The sequence below is a fragment of the Miniopterus schreibersii genome (genome assembly GCF_964146895.1).
Source record: "Miniopterus schreibersii genome assembly, chromosome: 14".
Taxonomy (NCBI): domain Eukaryota; kingdom Metazoa; phylum Chordata; class Mammalia; order Chiroptera; family Miniopteridae; genus Miniopterus; species Miniopterus schreibersii.
The window spans coordinates 44,859,247-44,886,217 of record NC_138114.1 but is presented as its reverse complement, the minus strand read 5'-3'; the positions used below and the strand labels follow the sequence as shown (position 1 = coordinate 44,886,217).

General features: G+C 36.5%; 1 protein-coding gene across 10 annotated transcripts in view; it reads right to left on the bottom strand.

Annotated features, from left to right (window-relative positions):
• Positions 1 to 26,971, bottom strand: part of ADD3 (adducin 3) — a 100,557-nt gene that overhangs the window by 29,593 nt on the left and 43,993 nt on the right. For 2 of the 10 annotated variants that reach the window (XM_081158004.1, XM_081158011.1), the window contains exon 2: positions 24,815 to 24,913. The exons of 6 other annotated variants lie outside the window; for them this stretch is intronic. The gene's annotated coding sequence lies outside the window, so the exon portion shown is untranslated. Of the gene's footprint in view, positions 1 to 18,881; positions 19,283 to 24,814; positions 24,914 to 26,971 lie in introns of those variants that run through there. 2 more of the 10 variants (XM_081158009.1, XM_081158006.1) reach the window with 2 other exon arrangements.

Here is a 26,971-nt window from a genome sequence, read left to right as displayed (position 1 = left end):
TTTCTCTCTTACTCATGATTTTATATTAGACCAAATTTCGGCCAGATTTAAGAGCCACTACATTTTGTAGTGAAGATAATTTACTAACATGAGAGAAACACAGCTTTAAGATTTTTAAATGATTCAACAACTTCCCAGGGAGAATGTAGGAATTGCTAAGGTTGCTAGACTACAAAACTTCAGCAAGACAGTACTTCAAAACCAAGTAAGAAACAATGAAAAGCTATTCAGGAAACACATGAACAGCTAATTCACTTAATTATCATGATTATCACTGATACTTAGGGTTATCCTTGATTTTATGCTAGGGAAACAAATTCATTTGGGCTTTGCTACAACTGAGCACCTAACCAACTATAGCTAGATCAACAGGACAGTCATTTAATATTCCTCCCTCAGCTCCGCCTGGAATATCTGTGTTAGAAATTGAAATCATCTAGCTCGGTGCCTTTCAAGTTGTCTATGGTCACCTTTTCCAATTTGCTGTGTGCCAATATTTTTGTAAAGTACAAAATTAGGCATTCAGATGTCTTGGCAATTTCAAACTGCAAGAAATTTCTAACCACATACTATCAGAGTCTGTACTTGTCACAGACAGCCCAGTCTGCAGACTGGCACTAGATCCCGAGTCACTCTTAGAGGAGTAATGAATGGCCTAGCAGAGAGTAAGTCACTGCCAATTGCAGGAATGCTTCCTTCAACTTTTAGAAGTGATATGGCAGTAAGCCTAAATCAAGAGAAAGGGAGACCAGTGATGGCATATTCCTTTCCCTAGTGTTCTTTTGAACTAAGTATAAAAAAATAAAAAAATGTGCACCAAGGTAGAAGAAAAAAAAAAACACAAAAAAAGAAATTGTAAAAATGGTTTTGCTTAACATAATTTTCTCTATAGGTGGTGACTTCCATTCATGCAACCTGTTCAAAATAAATGACTGGGTAACAGAAAAACCATTCTGTCTAATTACAAAGTGGTATTTTTTAAGTGATTATTTGTCTGGTGGGAAGAATCACTTCATAATAAAGGGAATTAAATGTAAAACATCCAAGAATTCTTTTTCCATTTAAGTTGAAAACTAACGGGAGAGAAGTTTCTGTGGACCCTTAACTCTGTAAATTCTTCACAACTTTGAAGTCCCAGAAGAACACTTTTCTAGATAGATGCAGAAGAGGGAAGGCAAAAGGGTCACACTCATCTTGGGGATTGAATCCCTGATAAAGACCAGAGACATCTGGTCTCACCTTTTAAACACAGTAACAACCAATTTGTCTCTAACAATAGTCTGCTGTGATAGACTTCATCTCTAAAGCTGCCTTGACCCAACTTAGCCCACATGAACTTATGATATTAAAAATTCTTGCATTAATTCTGGTCCTAGAAGTGTAAACTCATTCTGTTAAAAATATTTTTTGCAAAACACATTAAAACTGTTTCCTTCTTCTTGCCAATGTTAATTTCATATGCAACATTCTGTACGTTATCTAAGTTACTTTAGTGTACTACACAAAAAATTCAGGAAATATGGCTTAAAACATTTTATATCATACTGCTTTAATGAAATTCTGACTTTGTGACTAGAAAGCAACTAATCAGTGAAAACAATGAGCTTTTACATAATTGAACCTTCCACATCCTAAGTCATTATTCTAAAAATTGAAAGAAAACACAACTAAAGAATGAGTGTTTGATGATTAAATGTGTTCTTCACAGGTTGTTTTGTCCCCCCCCCCCCCTTTTTATACAACATTCACTACTAATGGAATGACTCTGGCCATATTATATTCTTTAAAAGTTTGGTTTTTCTGTACTGTTATTAGTTTGGCTTACCAACCTATGGTCTTTACCATTATCTTGCTATATCCAAAAATGTGGTACACAGAGCACCAACTTTAAAAAACTTCCCTGTTTTCATACCCAGCTGGGTTATCAGAATTCTAGAGGCCTAACCAATCTTTGGAAACGTATCATCTTAGAAGCTCTTTATAACGTCATGCTAACTTTTAAATGGCCAAGTAGAGACTATGCGAGTACTCAATAACTGGGATATCACTTAACAAAGATCAATTCTATTTTAGTTTGCCACAGTAGGCCACTGGCTTAAGCCATTTTTAAAAAGACAGTCCGCAAATATTGCTTTCAGTTGGATTCTACCTATTCCTCAATTCCAAAAGCACTACTTAGTTTAACGGAGAAGAGAGTCAGGTAACAAGCTTGTGTCTAACTTAATTTCTGATGTTTATAAAATAATTTTATGAAAACTCAGCAAAAAATAAAGAACTGTAGTAGTAGATTCATTTTATTGTCTCAGCATTGGTTTAAGAAGCTGATCAGTGAAACATTGATAAGTAAAATCTTACAGTTTGAAGAACTCTTGATGATGAACACAGTTTTCAATGACTAAGGTAAAGAGAAAGATACATCTAACCACCTATTTTAATAATAAAAGAACATGCTATATGTGTATAATGCTTTGCAGTGTATACCATCTCTTATACCTTTCTATCTGATTTTAACCTTGCAGCTATAAATGCAGGTTGATACTTAAGAGGTTCATGGGTTTAACATCCTGCTCCAATTCATACTGCTTACGTCTTAGGCAATATTCCAAGTCACAGTTTTCTGTCTCCTAGTTCACTTTACAATGACACATACTATTTCACATATCATAAAACATAAGAGGACTACAAAATTTTGAAATGTTTAGTTTACATTCTGTCCTGAATATTTGATAATTGGAGCTTATGGAATTTGTCAAAAAATGAGGAAATGACACCAAAAAAGGGAAATAAGATTAGAAATAATTCAAAACACTGTGACCTTTTTAAAACTTCAAAAGCTCATTATTTAATGGCTTTTTAATAGAAGTTTCATAGTTTTATGTACAAGGAATAAGAATTGGGAATTTATATAAAGGATACAGAATAAAGAATAAAAATGGTAACTTCTCATTTAAGTGTTCTTTTATACATAAGAACTTTTACATAGATTTTAAGTCAATCGTAAGCACAACTTATTATCTGCAATCTTGTACACTAAGTACCACAGAATGAACTATATTTTAAGCCTTGAAAAAATTTAGGATCCATAAGATTATCTGAACATAAACAACTCAGGAAAATATGGGAGAAGCTTGCGGCATTATTTACAATAGCCAAGATAATGGAAAAACCTAAGTGTTGATGAATGAGCGGATTTTTAAAAATGTGGTATATATACACAAGGAATATTATTCATCCATAAAGAGAAGGAAATCCTGCCACTTTCAACAACACAGATAGACCTCAAGGGCATTATGTTGTGAGGTAAGTCAAACAGAAAAGACCTGGTACATGACCTGTTCATAGCTGCACTATTCACAATAGCCAAAAGGTGGAACCAATGCAGATCCCACCAACTGACAAATGGATAAACAACCAATGCAGTATTAGCCACATAATGGAATATTATTCAGGGAAGGAGGGTGGGGGGGGCTGCTTAATGGGCACGAGATTTCTGTGTGGGGTGATGAGAAAGTTCTCAATCTAGAGAGTATGATGGCTGCACAGCACTGTGAATATACTTAATGCCACTAAACTGTACATTTTAAAAATGGTTAAAATAGTAAGTTTTATGTTATATGTATTTTACCACAATAAAAAATGAACTCAAAATGAATCACAGACATAAGTGTAAAACTATAAAACTTTTAGAAAAAAAATAAGCAAGAACTGGTATGTATGATACACAACAAACTCTCGAAACTCACCAGTTAAAAAAAACACTACTCAGTTAGGAGATGGAAAAAATCATTCATAGACAAGGTAAATAAACACACAAAAAGATGTTTAACATCATTAGTCATCAGGGAAATGCAAATTAAAACCACAAGATACCACTAAACAAGTAGCAGAATGACTAAAAAAATGACAACCCCAAATGCTGGAGAAGATGAAGAGAAACTGGATTCCTTATACACTGCTAGTGGGAAAGTAAAATGATATAGCAACTCTGGAAAACAGCTCTGCATTTTCTTAAAAAATTAAACATGCAACTAGCATATCACCCGGCAATTACTCTCCTGGTCATTTAACCCAGAAAAAGGAAAACATATGTTTTCATATCAAAACACAAAAATCTATACTGATACACAATAGCAGCCTGAATAAATCTCCAGTGAATTATACTGAGTAAAAAAAAAAAAAAGGCCAATCACAAAATGTTACATAGACCATGATTCTATTTATATAATACAGCAGGTTCCAAATAATGTTTTGTTATAATGCTGATGAGATGCTGTAGGAACTTAACTCTTGTTTATATAAATTACCTTATGGTAAAATTGGTTTTGTGATACATCATTTTGCTTAAAGTTGCAGAACCTATTGACGATGACATTAAGTGAGGACTTTCTGTGTTCTTCAAATGAGAAAATTACAAAAATGGGGAACAGATTAATGGTTACTAGGAATCAAAGAGGAATATGCCCAAGAGGAGGAGAGGTGTATTCAGGAGGGAGGGAGGTGGGTGAAGTGATAAAAGGGCAACAAAATGAAATACTGTAAAAAAGGCATTTAATGGATACTGCTGAGATTTCAGTATTAGTCTTTACAAGCCAGGAGACACGGCAAGTGGAAATATTCACTCAACTGTTGGACTCAAGTCTTTGCATTTCCACCGTTTTGTGACATAAGAATAGCCACGGAATATTCATTCAACAAGTGTCTGAGCATCTACTATGTGCCAAGGTCCTGCTATATGGGGACACAATGGCAAATAAGACACAGTTCTTCCTGTAAAGCAGGCAATTACATCATACGGGTGCTGTGGTCAACAGTGAAACAGGACTGTCTCAAAAGGCCCTTCAGGCTTCCTGAGTTCCTACACCCGGTAACTCTGCTGGTGTCCTCTGACCTATCCCCACAGAGACAGAGAAAACCCTTGGTATGGGTTAGTATTCGTAACAGCTAGTGATTTTCTAACAAAAACTAGGTACTTCTTACTTTAGTGATGGGTTATCACAGCATTTAAGAACAATAGTTATTGGGCCCTTACTATGTGCTAGCCACAGGGCTTTCCACACATTAGCTCATTTACTCCTTAAAATCCTACCATGTAGGTGCTACTATCTCCATTCTACAGGAGGAAATAAAGTCACTGAGAAGTAACTTGTCTCAGGTCAAAGAACTGCTAAGCGGTGGAGCAGGGATTTAAATCTAGTCTGTAGACCTCTAAAGCCCATGATCTTTTTTTTTTAACCCTCACCCAAGGATAGTGTTTCTGTTGCTTTTTCAGAGAGAGTGGAAGGAAGCGAGAGAGAAACCTCATGTGACAGAGACACATCGACTGGCTGCTTCCCACATGTGCCCCACCTGGCTGACTGGCCAGGGATCTAGCCTGCAACGGAAAGGGAATCAAACCTGGGACCCCTCAGTCTGCAGGCCAACGCTCTAACCATTGAGCAAAACGGGCCAGGGCTAAAGCCCCTGATCTTCATCACAATCCAGACCCAGGGGTAGCTAGTAATTTCTTTTCAAATGCCAATTCCAGCTATAGTAATTCTTAGTGGTTTACCCAGGCTCAGGTGCGGGTGGTGGGGGTGGGGGTGAGGGGTGGGGGGAGGAGTAACAGAATTGCCAAGGCTTGGAAGGGAGTCATACATCTTCACTTAACTGCCTTACAGGAAGGACGTTTTAAGTGAAGTAAATAGTAGATTCTAGTTCCTCATAATCCTGAACAACAAAACCTAACATAAATATTTCTGTTTCCAGGTGACAGGTGAAACAATTCAGTTCACGGCTGCTTCTCTTTAAAATTAACTTACCCTATTTTTAATACCACACTACTACGATACACAGTCAGGCTTTCTAGAACTTCAGAGCAATATAAACCAGTGCAAACCAGCATGAACTCCACTAAAGGGGAAAAAAATTAGTCTTTTAACAGTGTTCTTTGAATTGAAAATGAGGTGGGAAACGGATTTTTTTTTTTAAAGTGATGTTATAAAACTTGTCAGCACTATGGGTTTTCCTCTAGCCATGCAGATTAGAAATAAGATAGCAAACATAAACAAAATCCTGGTTTTAAAAATCCTATCCAAATATTTATGCAGTAACTATTCAACATGTGTTTAAAGAACATTAGGTTCAAGACACAAATAGATGAAACACGCTGGAATGGTAGCTTTCAAACTTTTTAAAAACGGCAATCAACAATAAGACATATACTTTATGTTATAATCATACAAATACATGAGATATATAACTGAAATAAATTCATGACATGATACTTTCCCTTGCTATGTGGTATACTCTAATATTTTCATTTAAAAAAAAATTTGGGTCAAATTGATTCACAATCTACTAATGAGTTATCACCCACAGTTTGAAAAACACTATCCTAGAAATTCAAGTGATGGCCAGATGGGAAACAGAAAAAGGAAAAGAGGTGTGTGTGTGTGTGGGGGGATGAGTACGTGCTAGAGAGACAGAAGAAAATAAGAAATGATTCATTGACATATATATTTGAAATGTTTATGGCAGGTTATAGAAATAAGGTCTTAGTGATTGGTGGGATAATTAATTTATCCTCCACTTGGGCACTTAGAAAGTGCCATCTATATAACTTAATGTCAGATTTTTGTTTTCATTTTTTCTGACTCTTATCTACTTCTAGTTCAATTAATCGTCCTGATCTCTTTGCTCATGTTTGCAGTCCCCATAATGGCAGAGTGCTCCATAAATGGTGGCTGAATTGAATTATTTTACTATATCACAGCTCCTTCTAAATAAAACTGGTTTATATTATTCCTAGGCTGGGAATGGTAAAAACAATTATATGAAAAGTTACTACTTATAAAAAGTCTTTCCAAATTTAAAATTCTTGGCAGTTTTAGCAGCTTTCTCTAGAATATAATTAATGAGATGGCTCTACTTTCAAGTACCAGGCCTAAAGTTCCATATTTAAAACAATAATCAAAGATATGCCAAGACTTCAAAGCAGGACATTTGGTAACAATAACAACAGCTTGTTTACTGAGAATTTTTCTTGATGAAAGTTACTATAAAATTGTGAAGGTATTTAAAATTCTAGAAAACAAATTGGACTCAGCACAAACTATGACAAGTCACATCCTCATATTGACCAGTGAAATTTTATTGACTTTAAATTCTAAAAGAAATGAACTATTTTCAACTGCTAGCCAAATTTTTATATAAAACTGACAGAAAATCAATAGATTTGACAAAGTGGATTAAAGAAAGTCAAGGAAAATGAAAAACCAAACAAACTGGCATTGAGTAGAACCGAGCAATACAGATGACACTTTCTAAGTGCCCAATGGAAGAAGATTTAATCATTCCATGAAGCACTTATTGCTATAATAGCTATTGATTCTATGACAGCTGTCTTGGAATATTTCAGACTAGATTCAAGGATCACATTTTACAGATGAGAGGAAACTATACTCAGAGATGTTGAGTGATTTTTCTAAAGCTACAATGCTCAAGTATCAGATGACTACTATGTCTTAATTAGAGGTTATCAAAATGACATTGATTGTGCTCTGGGTAACAATAAATGATGTTCATGTTTACACTTTTACCACTCAAGTTAATTTGGCATCATTCTGAAATAGCTGAGGGCCTTTAACTATTTATAATGAAACAAATCAACCCTCAGAAAAAGATTATGTTGTCAGTATCCCCACTTCATAAATTAAAAAATGAGGTTTAATAATTTGCCTCAGATAACCAAATGTTCTTCAAATAAGGAATTATTCACGGTTACAGATATTAATAGGTGTGGAAGAGTGGACCAAAAAAGATGGGATGGCTCAAAGGATGTCATTTCCCAATGGTATACATAGCTATTACAACCTTGATTGTGGCCTTTATTGTGGTGCCTGGAAATATAGGATCACAATATTCAGCACAAAAACAGAAATGGTAAATGTCCTCAAAGTAGTAAAATTAAAAGCCTTGTAGGGCTATAAAATAGGCATAAAGTGAAACTTAACTAAGGCCTACTGCCAGAATCTTAAGATTGATCCAAATCATTCTTAAATTTCTGAATCCTTTTTTGTTGTTGTTTTGAAATGACTTCTGTTAAGTATATGTTTAAAATAAAAGTATACATTCTAAACTTTAAAAGTCTAGGAAACAATGAATCTACAGTTGATTAGTAAAAGATACTATTAATCTGAGCCTTTGTTAAAAATCCAATTTAAAGGAAAAAAATTACCAACAATAACAAAATAAACGAGTAACAGTAGCAACAACCCATTACATTACTAAGTGCCCTATACTTAACGGAAGTTGACAGATGGATTAAAAAAACAGAGAAGCCCGGCTGGTGTGGCTCAGTTGGTTGAGCATCATCCCATGAACCAGGAAGTTGCAGTTCCTGGTCAGGGCACATGCCCAGGTTTCCAGCTTGATCCCCAGTAGAGGGCATGCAGGAGGCAGCTGATCAATGTTGCTATCTCTCACTCTCCCTTCCTCTCTCTGAAATCAATAAGAAAAAAAAAAATTAAAAAACAAACAAACAGAGTAAAGAAAACTCAATTGGAGGGCACATCTATGAGAGTATTTTGGTTTGGTTTTGGTTCTTTGTTTTATAAATAAAAATAACACTGCTAATTAAGATAAACTTTTTTAGCAAACATGAAAAATACATCCTGTACCTGTATAGCTGGAAAATATAGTAGTTACATGCAATCATAATATACATTGTTCAAAATGTAAGCACAGAGCAAAACGTTCCAGTAGATGCTTGCTAGGTCAACATTCGGTAGGGTAATCCAAAGACCACAGGGCATTCACTGCTGCACAAAGCAGAGGATGAATCTAACCTCTTTCTCACTAAAGTACCAATGATTAATGAAGAATAGTTTATTCGTCAGCATAACCTGTTGCAAAGGACAGTGAGCTGGACTTCTGTATTTGAAGAGTAGGGGTTGGGGAGAAGAGAGGCAGTTACTTGCTCAGACATTGGTAGGAGTGGAAATAACATTCACTGAATTTGAAAAAAAATATTTTGTTACAAATTTACCAATGATAGTGGTCATGCAAAGGACAGAGTTATAAACTCAAAACAGTGTACAAAAAGTTCAGAGGAAATGTATTTTCTAAAGTCGAGGTTCAATCATTATCCAGACTTAGCTCAAATTGTTCCTAACATGAATCATTTGAAAAAGCAAATATGAAACTGATCTTTCAATAAACTAACATATAGTCTTGTAAAACAATGAGTAAAACAATTAACCATAGAGAGGCAATCCTTCACATATCTGGCGGAATCCAGAAACATATGCGCCTCGATTCCTTTACCCTCCTTTCTTCAAAATATGATGAAGGCCTTGTATATATCCTCAGTCATCATTTGTCTATAACATGGAGTTTTTGGAAATGGTTGGGGGGGAAAAAAACAAAAGAAGAATTTTTTCCCCCCCGAGAGAAGTTGACAAAGACAAGTGGATTGATGACTGAAATGTGCCTCTCAGACATTTAGTTTCTATTACTAAGTCCCCTGGTATCAGTGAAATTTTAAAAATTGAGATCCAGGAAACTATCCAGAACTCAACAGCTCATGATAAATGAGAAGTTTCAAAAATGGAATCACTGGAGATTATGATTTTTAAAGAAAGATTCATTGGGCTCAATTTCTGGAGATACCTTAAGTCTTTGGTTCTTTACTATTTGGTACGTAGTCCTTCTGGGCAAAAAGCTTTTTCTTTTTTTTAAAGAAACATCAACCTTCACATATTTCATGAACTAAAGTCTACTTAATTATTTGTCCAGCACTGAACCTGAAAATTTAAAGCCTTTGTTTTTGACATTTTCTTGAGAATAATGTTTGAGGTGAAATTCACTCTTACCCATTACTGCATATCTACTCTAGAAACCTGGGAAACTTTCCAAAGTGAGTATCAGAATACAAGTAATATAGAAAACTTAACTCCCTGAAATTCGGATCTTATATCTACCTATTTTCCAAGGATTTTTGAACTCAAGAAATTCTGGTCACTAAGTTTGAAGAAATGCAAACAATCTTTCAAAGCTCATTATTAAAAATGAGATGAGTTTTGCAAAATCAAACATTCACCCAAAAGGCTAACCTAGAAAATTGATTTGTTACTGTGTACAATACTTCTAATAAGTCCATCCCTAATGTGGGCATTGTGACCAGTGAGTGACAGGAGGGAGGCTGGAAGGGCACAAAAAATATGAAGCAAAGTTCCTTATTTTAAAAACTATACAAATATATACCAATAAAATGTTAAAGAACACAGGGTATGAGTAAGTCCCAAGAGTTCATCTTGATCTCCTATTTCAGGTATTCCAGCTAAAGATTTTTGGCTTTTATGGCTGTAACTTATAAAATACAGCTATAAAAGTCAATCTAAAAGCTGTAGGTAACTCAATACATCATTACTGCAAAGAAGTCTGATGTAAAGGGCTTCCTACCTTCAGATTTTGACTAGTAGGGAGGATTTCAAGATCACCACAACCTCATCTGTGCCTCCTCCCACCCCCCGCATCTCCCCATGGAAAGTCTAATATTGAGCCACGAAAATGCAACTTATTAAACACAGATAATAGTGCTTGGAAATCACTTTAAAAAATACTTGGTCATAATATGTCATTTTAGAAATCTGATAACAGTTTTAAGTGGAAGTCCATGAAAAGAGATATTTATTAACCTTGGAAATCTGTTTTTGTAAAAGCAAGCAAATAAACCATTTGTGTGCAATTAGATTTTTCAAATGAATCATCTTTAGATCTGAAGTTCAACATTACATACTGTACTGAGTTTAATAGTATCCCTTAAAATTTATGTCATTATCTCAGAATGTGATCTTTTTGAAAATAGTCTTAATTTGTCATCAAATTAAGATGAGGTCATACTGGATTAGGACACAATGACTAGTGTCTTTATAAGAGAAAAATGAGAAAGATGTGATACAGAGACACAGAGGAGACACAGAGGGAGAAGAGCTGTGTGATGATGGATGCAGAGACTGAACTGATGCATCTGTAAGCCTAGGTACACCAAGGATTGCTGGCAGCTACCAGAAGCTAGGAGAGAGGCAGAGAACAACTTTTCCCTCAGAGACCCCAGAAGAAACCAACCCTGCTGACACCCTGAATTTTTACTTCTGGCCTCAAGAACTGTAAGAGAGTAAGTTTCTGTTGTTTTCAGCCACTCACTTTGTGGTACTTTGCTATGATAGCCCTAGGGAACTAATATACATACTGTGCCAATGGAATTTCCATCCTAATAATACCTATTTTAGGAGGCATTTTACCATCATAACAATGTGGACAGATAACGCACCTATGCGGAATCAAAATCAGCTCTTCAGAAATAAATACTGCCTTCCCTAATATTACCTAATTAGCACCAAAAGAGAAATAGCACCTTTAGAATTTAAAGGTGTTGGAGAATAATAGGATAGAAGATATTATTACATCCAGTCCTAATCCCTTGTTTCTCCAAATGAAGAAACAGGTTCCAAAAGAAAATGTGACTTGCCTAAGGCCCTCAATTTATCTTACTCGGGGCTTTTCCCATTACCTAGAGTGCATGTAATACATAGAATGTAGATCGTATGATCTGTCATTGTAAAAGAAGATTTAAAACATACACTGCATTAAAAAATTCCTTTAACGGTTTTGGCAGTAAACTAACTTCAGAAGCTACAGTACATTAAATAAAATGTTAACTTTTATGAGAAAGAAAGGCACCTAATGACTCAAGCTCCAATTTCTTGATTTTAAGGGATTTGTAGGTATGCATTCAAGGTTAACAAGAAACAAAACAGATTTTTAAAAAAATGTGTTTCCATAAGAATTTAGGTCCATTTGTACCATTTTTAAATAATGAGAATGCTTCTCTTCCAAGCTTTCGTGGTAATTCACTAGAGAGTAAACTATATGACTCAGCTTTTTGTGCCCACTCACACATGCCTGAAGGGTCCACTTAAAATTGCTTGCTATATTTTAAACTCAAGCTTGCACGAGGAGTCCTGTTTTTCTGAGGCTCACAAAGACTAGACTCATAGCTTAGTTCTACAGTGCTTATTTAGCTGGACTTAAAGCCCACATCAAGCACTTTATTGTCAAATAAAAAGCAGTCTTCTGGAGCTTCGTAACTGATGTAGCTCTCCAGAGTTTGGTAAATATTTTGTGTCTACTTTTGATCTCTATTGTCAGGAAAAGGTGCTACAGAGTTGTAAAGTGGTGGAAAGTGTTATTTCAAAAGTCTAAAATGTAGTATGGATACGAAAAGCCTTGAGGTTCAATGGTTACAACTGAGAAGCATAAAGCTACCTACTGTACTTTACCACAATATCATTTTCTTAGTTCCTCCCTCATGGGAAAAAGAAAAAGCATCCTAGAGTCCCATCTTTACAAAAATACTTAGGAATCAGCCTGACAGTTTCTAAAATTCAGGCTCTAGAAACAGGATGAAAAAGCCATTTCTCCAATTGAGGCTTTGCTCACCTCATTTCTCACACAGTTGAACTGTTTTCCCCTCTCATCTTCATCCATCCAAATCTTAACCCACGTTTGGAGGCCTTAATTCAAAAGCATGCCCTTCCATTATGGCTTCCCCAATCTCCTCCATCAGAATTAGCCTTTGTCTCCCCTTGGTGTTCCCAAAGCACTTTGCCATAGTTTGTGTTGCTTTTAAATTATTTGAGTATGTCTGTCTGCTCCAGTATCATCTTTTCCCTTTATTTACTGTCCACTTAAAGTTACTCAATAAAGGTTTATTAAATTGACTCATAATACCCCATTCTCTACTTGTCCTCGAATAAACTAGAGCAGACCTTGAAAACTGGGCTAATCATGGTTTGATCAGAATGACCAGGTATCCAAGATGGTTGAGTATATTGTGATCTGCATATAAAATGTCTTAAGCTAACTGAAAAGAAATTTTTTAAAAAGTATAAAGAGCAATTTAAAAAAATCTATATTTACTGCTGTGTTTTGAGACCAGATACAAATAATGCTACAAAAATGTCATCTTAAAATAACCCCAAAATACTACTGATTCAAACACCAAACAGCAAACGTGAAGGGTATAAAGAAATATATGGCACAGGTCTAGGCCCTGCCCTTAAAGACTTTCCAGTTTAATCAAAGAGAGAACTAAAACATGACCACATGGAAAGATAACTGACAGTAAAACCAGTTTATAACAACTACCAAAAAAGATAAATATGAGATTTCTAAGAGCTGCTGATAATAAACAGAATCTTAGATTAAGATAGTAAAGGAAGATTTCAATGGACAGGTAAGGTCTGCAGTTCTTCATGTAGGAAGTGAGGTGGTTTGACCCAATGACCTCTAGGTTTACCTTCCAGCTCTGAAATTTTATTGTACTTTTTAAAATATATATATATTTTTTATTGATTTCAAGAGAGGAAGGGAGAAGGAGACAGAAACATCAGTGATGAGAGAGTCATTGATCGGCTGCCTCCTGCACGCCCCCTACTGCAGATAGAGCCCAAAGCTCGGGCATGTGCCCTGACCGGGAATAGAACCTCGATCTCCTGGATCCTAGGTCAATGCTCAACCGCTGAGCCATGCCGGCCGGGCTGTACTCTTATCACATAATTATAGTAGTGACTTCATATTAACTGACTACCCCTTAAATGGAGTTTTCTTCCTAATCATTATGAAAATTAACAGCTTTTAAAAAGCTGTCAGTCCCCAAATAAGCAGTAGTATCAAATTATTTTTAGTATAAATATCCAAAACTGAATGAGATATATCCCATAAGAGGGTTTGCAATTTCATAAGAAAAAAACTTGAGTTGGAGGCTTTTTTTCTTTATGCCAGTTTCTTGCTGTGGCTTCCAAAGCTCAAAACAGACTTTTAAATGGACATTCTTCATATCTAACGGATGTATTTGAAATTATTAAATTTATACTTGTCTCTCTGTGGACAGGAAGAGTGTAGAGTAAGCTTGCAAAAGTTCATCACTATTATTAAAGCTCTTTTTCTTCTTTGTTCTTTTTAACGGTCATGGCTTTTATGTCCAGCAGTCACTGATGGTCAAGGGTACAAAATATATTCTGAAGCCCAGCCAAAGTTTTTTGTTGTTTTTTTACATGTAACACTCAAAACAAAGCAAATATTGGCTGTTATGACACTTGTTGTTCTAATACATTAATAGCCTATTGTTCACTGTCGTTGTCTCAACAAGATAATACATTGAAAAACAGCGTTTCCTGACAGGAAGTGAGCTCCCACTGTGTGTCACGGGGGACCCTAGCCAAGAGCTGGGTGGGCTCCATCAGTCCCTTCTGGGATTGCATAACAGACCAGAGTAACGATTGAAGTTTTTCTTCTCTCTCTCTCCCTCTCCCTCTCCCTCCCCCCCGTTTAAAATGGCTTTCTGCTTCAACTCAAACTACAATCTATTTGACTAATTTTGCTATCATAGGACTGTTTTTCTAAAATGATTTAAAATGTTTTAGACAGTTTGTTCAACATCCTGTAGACAGCAGTATCCTGTATATTTCTAACTACAGTGAATTTCCTTAGTCATAAATATCACAATGGATGGGGTAACTTGACAAAGAAGGTATCAGGATGTGTCATCAAGACATAGTGTGACCACTTTCAAGGTTAATTTCATACAAGCAATTGTTTAAGTCATTAGACTATCTGAGGCACAATAACTGCAACAGGTTTTTATAACTCAGATACATTTTAGTAGGCTAAAATTGAGGCTCAATTAGTCCAAGCATCACAACTTTATTTCATTTCAAATTTAATTAGTGAGAAACTGATTTACCAGTAGACTCACATACTGAAGAATGTGCCTGCACAGTAACTGACAGTGCCCTAGCAAGACACAAAGACCCTCTTTTTAAAAACTGCAAATATGCTTTGTTTTCATCTATTTTCACAGACTCAGATTTGAAGAACTTTTTCTGTCCAGTTCCACTTACCAGTGGACATTAGAAAACTCCATCAATGAAAGAAATAGGAACAATTGTCACTTCAGTAGACTCCAGTGAGATTGTGTCTGTCATCTCGGTAGTCCCACCATTTAATGCAGTGCTTGGGTCCTAGAAGGTCCTCAATACATTTTGATAAAGTGAACCACTTATCAAATAATTTATATGAAAATTAACATGGAATACCAGTAGTATAATTATATAACATTACTTGGATAATAAATAATATCTCATGTTTTAGAAAAGTATATTTATTCAAAGTATGCCAAGCCTCCTGCCAAGAAGCTAGGGTAACCAGCATCAAATACACACAGATCCCCTACCTCCAGGCCAAGAAAATGCCTTTTTTATGTTCCTGTTGTAATTACACAAATCAAACATTGAAGTTCTTATACCATTTTGCTTTCAGGACAGCTGTCATTTGACAGAATTACAAGAATCAAATTGTGAAACAGGCAATGCTAAATAACCCATGTGTGATGCAGCAAAGATTCCCGCTTCTGTCACTTTATAACTTCGCTGTGTAACTTGATAACTTTGCTGGCAAGGACGACGGTACACAGTTCACCTCTAAGGCTGCTTCCTCAGCACCAAATCAGAAAACTTTATGTCAAGCAATATCAATTTTAGCATTTAGTGAAACAAGGAGATGGATTAGAGGGCTAGAGTGTGAAAACAATTTAAACAAGGGGGCTGAAGCCAAGTTTCAAAGGCCTTAGGATTAGCTTTGAATGGTTAGATTCACTGAAAATTACAAGGGTCCATTTTAAAAACAAACATCACCTCACTCGGAATCTTCTCAAGTATTCAAGCTTGATAAAAGGATTTGCTTTTACTTCTGGAATGGGTTTTATGCTTTGAAAATTGACATTTTACAAAGGAGAGTTTATATAAAATATAGTATAGTATTCAACTTCCCTTTTTTTACACCCTTAAATTTTCCAATGGCTTAGGTCATATAGCAAGTCAAATAAATTACAGACCACACAATATATACAAAAGATGTTTTCAATTAAATAATAGAAGCTTCATATAATTTAGGTTATATAGCTTAAATCGATATTCCAACAAAAATACTAGGTAAATATTAACAGTTGGAAGGGACACTAGAACTCATCTATCCCAGCCTCTCATTTTATAGATGGTAAACAAGGAGGTTAGGTCATCTGCCCATAATCTCACACTCAAGTCACTGAGCTCTGAACCCAACATTACCTATTACTCTGCTGAAAAAGGACTCCAAGGGCAGTGCTTACCTATGTGTGAATGGCTGGGACAGTGGGGCCTACCTTTGGCGTTCTAGCCAGAGGAGGGGAAGTTGGTGAGGGGTTTCTCCACTTCCACACAGTACTATCACCCCTTTCCTGTAGCACCTGGGTTCTGGGTTCTGTCCCAAAATGGAAGTGGGAGAGAAGACTAACAGCATAAAGATACCTGATAGGGGAGAAAGGCAAAAACTTGGAAATAATCCAGGTATCAAAATATGTATGAATTATAGTATATCCAGCCATACACTGAAGTACTACACAGCCATTAAAAAGGATAAGGCAGATACATGATGGTATGCATAGTATAACTCTATTTGGATTAAAAAAAAGATGTCCACTCACATTCATAGGGATTTTCTGGGAAAATAAAGAAACTGCTCCCCAGACCCTGGAAGTATGGCTCAGGAATTAGGGTAGGGAAGAGACATTTTGTCATATGCCTTTTGTATTGTTTCACCTTTTTACCATGCGCATTTTGTAAGTTATAAATTAATAGTCTTTCGAAGGCTATTAAAGCAGAGAAGGGAACTTGTGAGAGCCCTGGAGAAACTCTGGTGAGGCGGGTAAAGGTGGGGACTGTTGGGGAGTCTGAAACTCGATACCTACCCTACATGACACATTGTATCTAACTCTCTAGGAAAGACTTCCCAGCTCCTTTCATGTAGTGGAATGTGTCTTAGTTTTCACTCACACAGTCTGCATAAATAGGACGAAATGTGGACAGCATACTAGGAGGGGACTTAGGAGCAGCTCTACAGGGCTTGGAGAGTAAAATTCACTCCATTTTCTTTATATTAAACAATTATTATAAGGAAAATATGAGAGTATTAGTGGGGATATTAACTGTTGACTTTCTTCAAAAGTTACAAAAAAATCTTTTAGGAAATCTTCTAATTTCAATATTTAACAGCACACTGGTTGGTAAACTTTGCTCCGGAGCAGCTTCAAAAGTCTAAGAGTAACTGTATTCTCCTAGAGTTCAAAGGGCCAGTAAAAATCTAGCTCAGTAGATGGAAACCAACATTTTAAAAAAGGAAATAGAGCAGAAAATAGCAGTGTTTTCTGTGCTGTAAGAGAAATTTATTCCAGAGATTAAGTGGTGTGTATGTATTGGGTCATCATGCAAAACACATTTAAAGAAAAGTTTTAAAGCCTCTTATCCAAGGTGAAACAACCAATAATTGTACACGGAGTACAGACAATGTTTAATGAAATGTCTACACACACTTGTGACATGAGGTTCACCTAGTTTCAACTTGAAAATTATTTTCTTGTTGGGGAAATGATTTATATAGCTAATTTTATTGCTCTGGTATTAAAAGGTAAATTTCCAAATTTTCTGATACGTGTATATACACAATTTACTTAAAGCAAAGCTTTGGTTTTCATGTCACTTATAAGAATGATTCTGGGTTAGTATCTAAACATTTCTTCTCAATTCTAATACATTCCTTTTAGTATTTCTGGAATAGGAATGTGTCTTTACAAAGAATATTAGGGTATTCTAAGCTGGAAAAGATCTTAGAGAGCTAACCCAAATTCCTAATATTACAAGGTAAAGAAACTAGTGTCCAAAGAAATAGCCTCTTGATTCCCAAGTTAGTGCTTTTTTCTGTGATATGATGATTTTACTTTATTTTCACATCCTTATGATGTTAGAAAACTGCTAAACACAATTACTACCAAGTTACACAGAGGAAACTGAAGCAAGGAAATGCTAAGAAGTCCAAGTCCAAGAAGGATGACACAATCTCACCCCTGCAAGCTTTACTGAAATCTACTAATTTCAACATTCGGCTCTGATTTTATCTGGGGCAAGTGGTTCAACTTGCTCATACGGAATGGGTGTGTCTAGCCCACAAGGGTACACAATGAACAGGCACAGGAGGAAGAAAACAGTCAGTTTAGACACTGTGAAGCACATCCTCTCCCAACATGTCCCCTTTGGTCAGTGCATAATTAAATACCCCGCAGGCATTTAAAAACCAGCCAGAAAGAGAACCCCTATACCTGAGGGGGGGAAAGTCAGATTCCCCATTTGAAAAGAAAAAAATGCTGAACGTGAACCTCGCTGAATAACAATAATTCTCCTGTAGTTCAACTTACCGTTCACGTCACAAACTCTAGAAAGAACACAGAGGCACAGACAAGGCATGGAACAGAACTTTGGGCTGCAGCCTTCCCCAACTCTTCTGACAAATACCCAACAGCAACAGGACAAAGCATCATTATGACAGAAATAAAGGCTCTTTAGATGCTGCTTTTTTTTAATTCAATAAACCCCTCTTACACACAAAGTTCATGCCATGATGTCTCAAAATACAGTGCTGACAGATTGTGCTAATGCATCCAATAAATTCAGTGCAAAACACTACTTCATGTATTTTTATGTTAAATAATTAGCACATTTAGGAGACTACTAGTATTTTCCTTAAATAGTCAGAGTCATTCCAAAACAAACACAATTCAGTAAATTGCTTAAGAAAAACAGAGCAGGCAAGTGAATAGGAAAAAATTTAGTTGAGCGATAAAGCTACAGGCTCCTCCCCAAGAAGAATATTGCACTTTACTAACAGCTGGCACAGAATTAACCAACTATATTATCTATGCTTCCCTCTAAGCTGTGCGAGATCAGTATTACAATAGACAATCCATTACTTACAAAAAAAATTGAAGCTGCTGCTCATTTCTTCAGCTGGTTTTTGTGTGGCAATTCTGATGCAATGCTGCCCTAAAAATGAACTTTGTTTTAAACAGCGAGATATCCACACTTGGTGTGGTTAGAGCAGGGTGGAGCCCACTCTGGGGGAAACAACACACCCAGGCAGACTTCAGTGAGAGCAAACTGCACGTTAATATTGCCGTAACATTTTTCAGGGCCTCAGAGTCAAAATTAATTGGTTAATTCTCCTCAAAGAAACAGAGGCAAAGTTCATGTTTGTAGATCAGCTTTCCTGCTATGAAATGAAATACAGACTCATTTCTTTTTCTTGAAGAAAGTAAAGATAAAATGCAAGGTAGATCACACAGCTCAACCAACAAAACAGAATGTTAGGTGGAAGTGAATTACTACAAAGGAAGTCCAACCATGCCAACTTCTAAGTTTAGCAACAGCAGCTTCAACAGATCTCAAGGTGTCAGCAACACTGCTCACTCTAGAACTGTACTTTGGCCCATTTGGCCAAAACAGGGGACTTGAACATGAACATAAGCATTACTTACCCTTCTCTACCAATACCCTACCTCTCCTGGCAATTGGAAACAAAAACATTTTCTTATCAACTAACTAGTAAGTACTGCCTTAAAAAATAAGGGATCTGATTTATTGACTTCCTTTGGTAGAATACTAAAATGAACACCAAAGTTATTTTGATGAAAAACACTAATATGCATGCTATACTCTGAAAAATTTTGTAATCACCCACTTTTAAAATTAATTTCATGAGTTTTGATTTAAAATTTTATTTATTTATTTCCAAATAAGATATTCAGTAGGATATATATGTCTAAAAATCTTTAATGGTGTCTAAAATAATTTATCAGTTATTGAAACTGTCAAACGTCTATTATTATTCAAAGTGATTTTAATCAATACTACTTTCTGAATATGCACATTCAGAAAACACAACCAACATTTAATTTGAACTGAACTCTGTAACTCATGAAATAAAAAATGTTTCTCGGTGAAATACCCAAGCATGTAAAAAATATGATATATAATAATTACATAGAATTTAAAACAAACAATAGAAAAGGCTTTGGGGGAAAAACCAGGAAAATGTTATTTTTAATGATATATGTCACATTACCCTCACCAACAGCTACTCCCTGACATTAGAACGATACATCAGTTTGGAGTATTGACCATTTCAATATTTTGAGAGATGGCCTAGAACACCCTCTTTTAGGATCCTAGAGAGGGGGTGCTGACTGATCTAGCCTTTTGAATTATGACATCACTCTTACCATAAGATAAATTGGCCCATTCCAAAGTACTCCTTTCATAGTTTGAATGCCTGATTTAATTACTTTTTCAACCATACTACGTAATTATAAATCATGTTTGTCTTCCCCAAACCCAGCAACTCAAAGGCAGCAGAGTTAGATATTACATCTGAAGAACCCCGTCTTGATACTTTTTGGATCTGCACTGCTGGAAATGTCTGTTTTCAAGTCAAACTTCACTTTCGCAGCTGCAAAGGAAATGACAAGAGAAGAAAAACACAGCCAATATATATCAGCAATTAATTCCATCCACAACTGCCCAGCTGTTTGTGCACGGAAGAATCGGTCTGTTTCCTTTTGGGTCTTTCACCACTGAAAACTGATACTGCACATTCAGAGACACAGGCTGTTTGTAACATGTCAGGAATGTGCACAAGATCACACAGAGTTGAGGAGACAAAATGAAATCCAGATCTAGTTTTCTTGGGACTTGCCAGTAATATTTCATAGCTTAAAAAAGAAAAAAAAGTACATAAAAACACCCCAATCACAGAAAGAGCAAAATACATGAAAAAATACTCTCCCTTCTGAGTATCACCCATCTAATAAAGAGGAAAAACTGCCAATGATATCAGATTTAGTATTAAGAATAGACACTCTGATTTATTGGCATAGACAAGGTGCGACATTCTTAGGAATCCACATGCCCCCAGTACGGTAAGTCCAGCCAATACTTTTTGCACTACATAGTGGCTTGCCCAATATGTAGTTAGTCCCTTAAAACAATCCTTGTAAATGTGAAAGTTGTTGGTTACCAATGCTTTCACCACAGTCATGCAGAAAAGCAAGTTTTTCTTGGTTAGTTCTGACATTATTTGGCACTCACATACACCTGCCTTTTTCAGGGATTCATGTAAATTTACAGATCCAATCTTTTAGGGTAACTCTCAAGCAATCAAAATTCTCCTCCTCTCTCCCCATCAGTTTTGTGGATTTTAAATAAAAATATGCCTTTCCTGAGTGCTAGAGGCTTAACATAAATAATAGCATGGCTCATGTGCAACTCAAGAAGTATACTATTCCCCTCTTCCTGCCCTCCGAGTCCAATTTTATTTCAAATACTTATTTAAATCTTGTAAAATGCCATTTTGTTGTTGTATTTTGAAACATACAATATGTAACTTGTTTTCAGTATGTAAAATGACTTGTGATTAATTATTGTGAAAATTAGAGAAAAATGACATTTTTAGAACAAAATAATTCAAAACATTTTAGCTATGTTACTGTGGTTTTTTTATATACAACTAAGTATCCCCATGGTTGAATTCATCATTCTAACGTAATTCACTGCTCTCCCGTTTTGCCATACAAGGTTTCACGCACTCGTAATGGTCTTACAGTCTCAAACTCAAGTTGGATGAGACTCATTCTGGGTACCACTAGGGGCTGGGGCTTAACCAATGAAGGAAAGGAAAACTGTTTGCTCCAAGTACAAGAGTGGCGTTCCACAAGCTTCAGAATGAAGCTGCTCTCAAGTACCAGAACTCAAACCAGCACAATGAGAAGTTGTCTGCAACTAAAGTGCTGTGAAAGCATCAAGTGTGGTTTGTTAAAGAAATACAAGGCATCTCAAACATGTGACAGACTAAAAACAAAGCACAAAACAAAAAAAAAAGGGGCTATTTCCTTAACATCATCTGATCAAGGGAGAGCAGAGGAAAAGTTTAATCTTTGGCTGATGGTGACACTAACTTCTAGAAACATAACTATCAATGACTCTAACAGCCACAGGAATGAGCTTTGCTTGGCAAGCTTCAGCTCTGAGGGACATTCAAACTAGCTTGAAATGTCTAAGGGAAGGAACCTCTCAACCTACAGGTTGGCTAAAGAAAGAAAAGATCTCTCTGAGCTGTTTAAATTAGGTCACTTACACTCATGATAGTCTAACTAGAGCCTGTGGTAGCATTAACAAAGACCTTTCAAGGAAGAGAAGGCTGCTGATATGAAATTGTCGATTCAGTTGAAAAGTGATTTTCTCTCCAACAATTTATTATAATAATATTTAAAATTTTATATATGTATTTATGTTATTACAAATTTCAAATATACCACAAATTTGAAAGAATTTTACAGTGAGAACCATTACGCACTACCTAGATGCTACCATTAACCTAGTACAATGTTAATGTACTATGCATATTTTATCACATATCTCTTCATCTAGCCATCCCTCTATCCATCCATTAATCTATCTTATTTTTAGTGAATTTAAAAATAAATTACAAACACCAGTATACTTCCCCCCCAAATACTTCAGCATGCATATTATTATCTAGAGTTCAATATTTGTTTATGGCTTTTTTCTTTAGATGTAAAATTTAAATACAATGCAGAAATGTAAGTGTACATTTATATAACCCAAACTCCTATCAAGATATAGAACATCACCTTCACCCCAGAAAGTTCCCTCTTGCCTTCTCCCAGGCAACCTGTTCTCCCACTTCCCCAGAGGCAATCACTATTTTGATTTAAAAGTGATTTAAAACACCTCCAAATAGTCATGTTTTTGCAACCTGTGCATTAGAACATTCTCCACTACATCACATAACTTATACTTGGTTGCACAAAATAGATGAGGGAGCCTAAGAAAAAAATAAAGTTAAAAGGAAGTGTAGCCTCATCTGCTCCAATTACTCCACTTCTTAGGTGAAGAAAATACAACTTAGAAAGTTTGGCTGCCTGTTCCAGTCATCCAACAGGTCAGTGATTTATCGGCTAGGCCTAGTCTAAGGCTCTTAGGCAGCAGCTCTGCAGTTCATTTTAGGATAAAAAGAACTGAAGCTTTGGAGATAATGCTGGCTCCAAGGAAGAGCTCTCCCACTTACAGGCTATGCATCTTAAACAAGTCTTTTTTTGTTTTGGTTTTTAAAACGCCTTTGACTCTTGGTGTTCTCATCTGGAAAAAAAAAAAAGGAAAATCTTAACTCAGAAAGCTGTGTGGATTAAAAGAGATAACCACTGCAAAGTGCCTGGCATGTAGAAAGTGATCAAAGGAAAGAAACACAGGAAGTGGAGGAAAAACTGATAGTACGAGGCCCAGTTCAAGAACATGTGCACTCACATGTTGCTTCTAAGCTCCTGTGCTAGCCTCACTCACTTTGTACACGTGAAGAGAGTAACAGCAAAAGCAAATGAAGCTGAACTCTTTATTCACTGAGACAAGCAGTCTTTTACATTGAAAAAAAGGGCTACTATGCCTTCCACTATGACAGAACTGGGGTGGTAGGGGAGGAAAGCAGAGACTAGACTTTGAAGACTACCTAAACCGTATATAGTTTGTATTTATACCTGTCTTTTCATAAACAAGGGAGAAAAGCACAGACTTTTGACTTCATAGAGACTACTTATACTTTATACTTGTATCTTCACCTGTCTCTTTATAAACAGCTCCTGTTGCCTAGCAAGATCTTCCTTTTATCCACCAAGTAAGAATTCAACGACCAGTTAAAAATCTAACCTACTTTTCTGATCTACTTCGAAAAAAGTTAAAGCTCCTTTCATCTGTGTCTCCATAATGCTTTCAACAATAGCATTCTGGAACCCCTCATACCAGCTGGTTGTTTCCATGGGTTCGCCTACTTGAATGGGAGCACCTCTGTATCCGAGGCCTAGTATACTGAAACCACCCACGTCTGCTGAATGGACATGCCTGGGTAATGGGTATTCAGTTACAATCAAAGTAGCAAAAACCCCTATGGCTGAACACTCACCAGAAAGGGAAGCAAAGAGCCAGAAAAACGGGGCAGGGAGATGATCACAGGGCATATTAAAAGGCATAAAATTAAGAAAAGATTAAAAGCCAACTGTGTGAAGACTTTTGTGTTTCAGAGAAGGGACTGCTGCTAAGCAGTTGAGGTGTCACTGGAATAAGGCAGACCTCTGTGTGTTTTATATACTTATCCCCTGTACCGCCCATGACAACTCTCTCTCGCAGCACTGTTACGCTCCTTTCACAGATGAGAATGCTGACTCATCTATGAGCAGATAGGTCACACGATTCATACCAATAGAGAAAAAGGCAGAGAAGTGATTTTCATATAGGCTAATTTTACACCGTTGGAGAGGCTCTGGGTTAAAGAAAAACCAGATAGTAGTGGGACAACCAAACAGTACAAAAGATGCAGCTGAGGGAGCAACTCCCAAGAGGAGAAAAAAGGCCTGGACCAAAAACAAACCAAAGCTGAGGTGATAAGAGGTGAGTGTGAGTTCTACGAAGGAGTAATCTTCACGGAACAGCCTGCCATCCTGGAGTTAAAAAACCTCAGTCAGAGATGGCCCCAAAAGCTTTGGAGAGCTAAAGAGCAGCTCTTATTCTTTCATAGCTTTCCCCCCACCAAAATTATTGCTCTTGGAAGTGATAATACAACATGGATAACTCCATGATAAAAATGCTGCCTGCGGTGTTCATGCTTCAGATGAGAGCCTCGTCAAGCTGGTGAAATGAAACTTGTCTGCGGGCATCTCTGGCTACATTCTGTAATTTCCCATTTAGGAGCACCTTGGTTTTGCCTCCCTTGCAAAGATGGATTTGTGAAGGAAAGCCTCCACCTTGAAGTTTAAAGCCTCAAATCCCACAGCCCTCTGGCTTACCTCCAACAGAGCACTCAGGACACACTGACTCACGATCGCCTGTTCTGGTATAGCTCTTACACGTGCTGTGAGCAACTGGAGGACAGGGCCCCTCAGGACCTAGTACAGGGCAAGTTCAAAAAATATTATGGATGGTAAATGAATACTGTCCTTTGCCTAGTTAATATTTGATAGGTGGTTATTTGTTAAAAGAGGTAATCCAGGACTTAAAGAGGGAGCAATTATAGAAAAGCTTGCAAGGCTGGGGATAAGTGAAATATGGTTAGTGTTTAATAGGTTTTCTTTTGGACTAAAAAAAAGTAAAAAAACATAACCTACAATGATTGACAAATTAAGCCCAATAAAGCTGAGGTCGAAAATTCAGTAAATCATTAGGTCTGAAGATTAGGCATGATCCCCATTTAAAACAAAAATTAACCAAACTAGTGAGCTTGTATTGTATCTGAAAGTTGCCAAACTTGAAGTGAAAAAACAATATGTGGCTTTGACCCTACCATGGCATAATACTTCCCAAAACAACCTGTTTTATTAACTACCTGTTTTAAAGACTACATGAAAAAACAAAATAAGACAAAACAAAAAACAATTGAAAATGAAGAATAATATATATCTGCTATTAAAAAAACCTGGATTCAGCCTGGTAGGCGTGGCTCAGCGGTTGAGACTGGACCTAGGATCCAGGAGATCGAAGTTCGATTCCTGGTCAGGGCACATGCCCGGGTTGCGGGCTCGATCCCCAATAGGGGGCATGCAGGAGGCAGCTGATCAGTGACTCTCATCATTGATTTTTCTCTCTCTCTCCCCCTCCCCCCCTTCCTCTCTCTGAAATCAACAAAAATATATATTTAAAACAAACAAACAAACAAAACCTGGATTCATAAATAATTTCTGCTTTGAGGAGAAATCCAAAAACAGAACAGAAAACAAGTAAAAATAAAATGTAATATGAATATACAACATGAAAATATTCATGACAGATTTGCAATCTTTTGTTAAAAATACTACTTTTGTGATCTTGTCCGTCAAGATGGCTGCATACGTAAATGTAGTATAGGAATCCTCCCACAACCACATCAAAATTACAACTAAACTACAAAACAATCATTATTCAGAACACCTGAAATCTAGCTGAACAGAATTCCTAAAACTAAAGATATAAAGAAGAACCTACATGGAGACTGGTAGGAGGGGCAAAGGCAAGAAGCAGGCTGATTAAGATTGGGAGGAATATATTGGCTTTAGATGTCCCCCTAAGGACCAAGAAGTCCCAGTCTTACACCAGACCCCCCCGCCCAGGGTTCCAGTGCCAGGAAGAGAAGTATTCATAACTCCTGGCTGCAAAAACCAGCAGGGTATAGGACTATGCATGCATTTTTAAATTGTTGCTTTTTCTAAACATGAGACAAAAGCTCTTTAGTTCAAAAAATATGTTTCACATTTCAAATAATTTACCCAGTAAAAAAAAGCCATAACAAAATTTTTTAAATCTTGGAAAATTTAAGTATTCTCATCCAAAAAATTCAAGTACGTAGATTCAAACACTGCTATAAAATAGGTAGGTGCCAAGCTGAAACATCAAGCTCTAGAACATGGGCTGCCCCTGCATGACAAGAACCACATTCCATCCTGTAAAATTAAAGCCCTGAGTCCCCAAGCACTCTCCTAAGCTCTTTGCAAGGTGGGGCACAGACAGGTTTAGAAATTTTCTCCCCATCTTCACTTCTGTTCCTCAACACTTCCAGTTCTACCTGTCCTCAGTGCAATTAGTTTTGGATAGTTTGTATCATCCTGAGGCATGATACGAGGTTTAATTAAAATGAAAACAAAAAACAGAACTGGCCTACAAACACATCTCTTCTTTGCATTTAGGGGCAGTTCAGTTTACTGTATCACACTTTCTGCCCCAAGTATTAGTCAAGTTGGAGAATAGCTTGTTCTGTGCCAGATCTATGGCTGTACTAATTTTAATCTACTCTGATTTTAGATTTTAAAATTTTATCTTTAAATCTAAGTTGGTAAGTCAATTCATCAACAAATCTTTCTACTATCTGCTTAAATTCATTTATTCTTTTAGCAACAATTCAATACGTATTATGTGCTACAACTGAGGGAGCAGTATAATGGAGAATGCAAAAAATGAATGAGACATTATCCCTG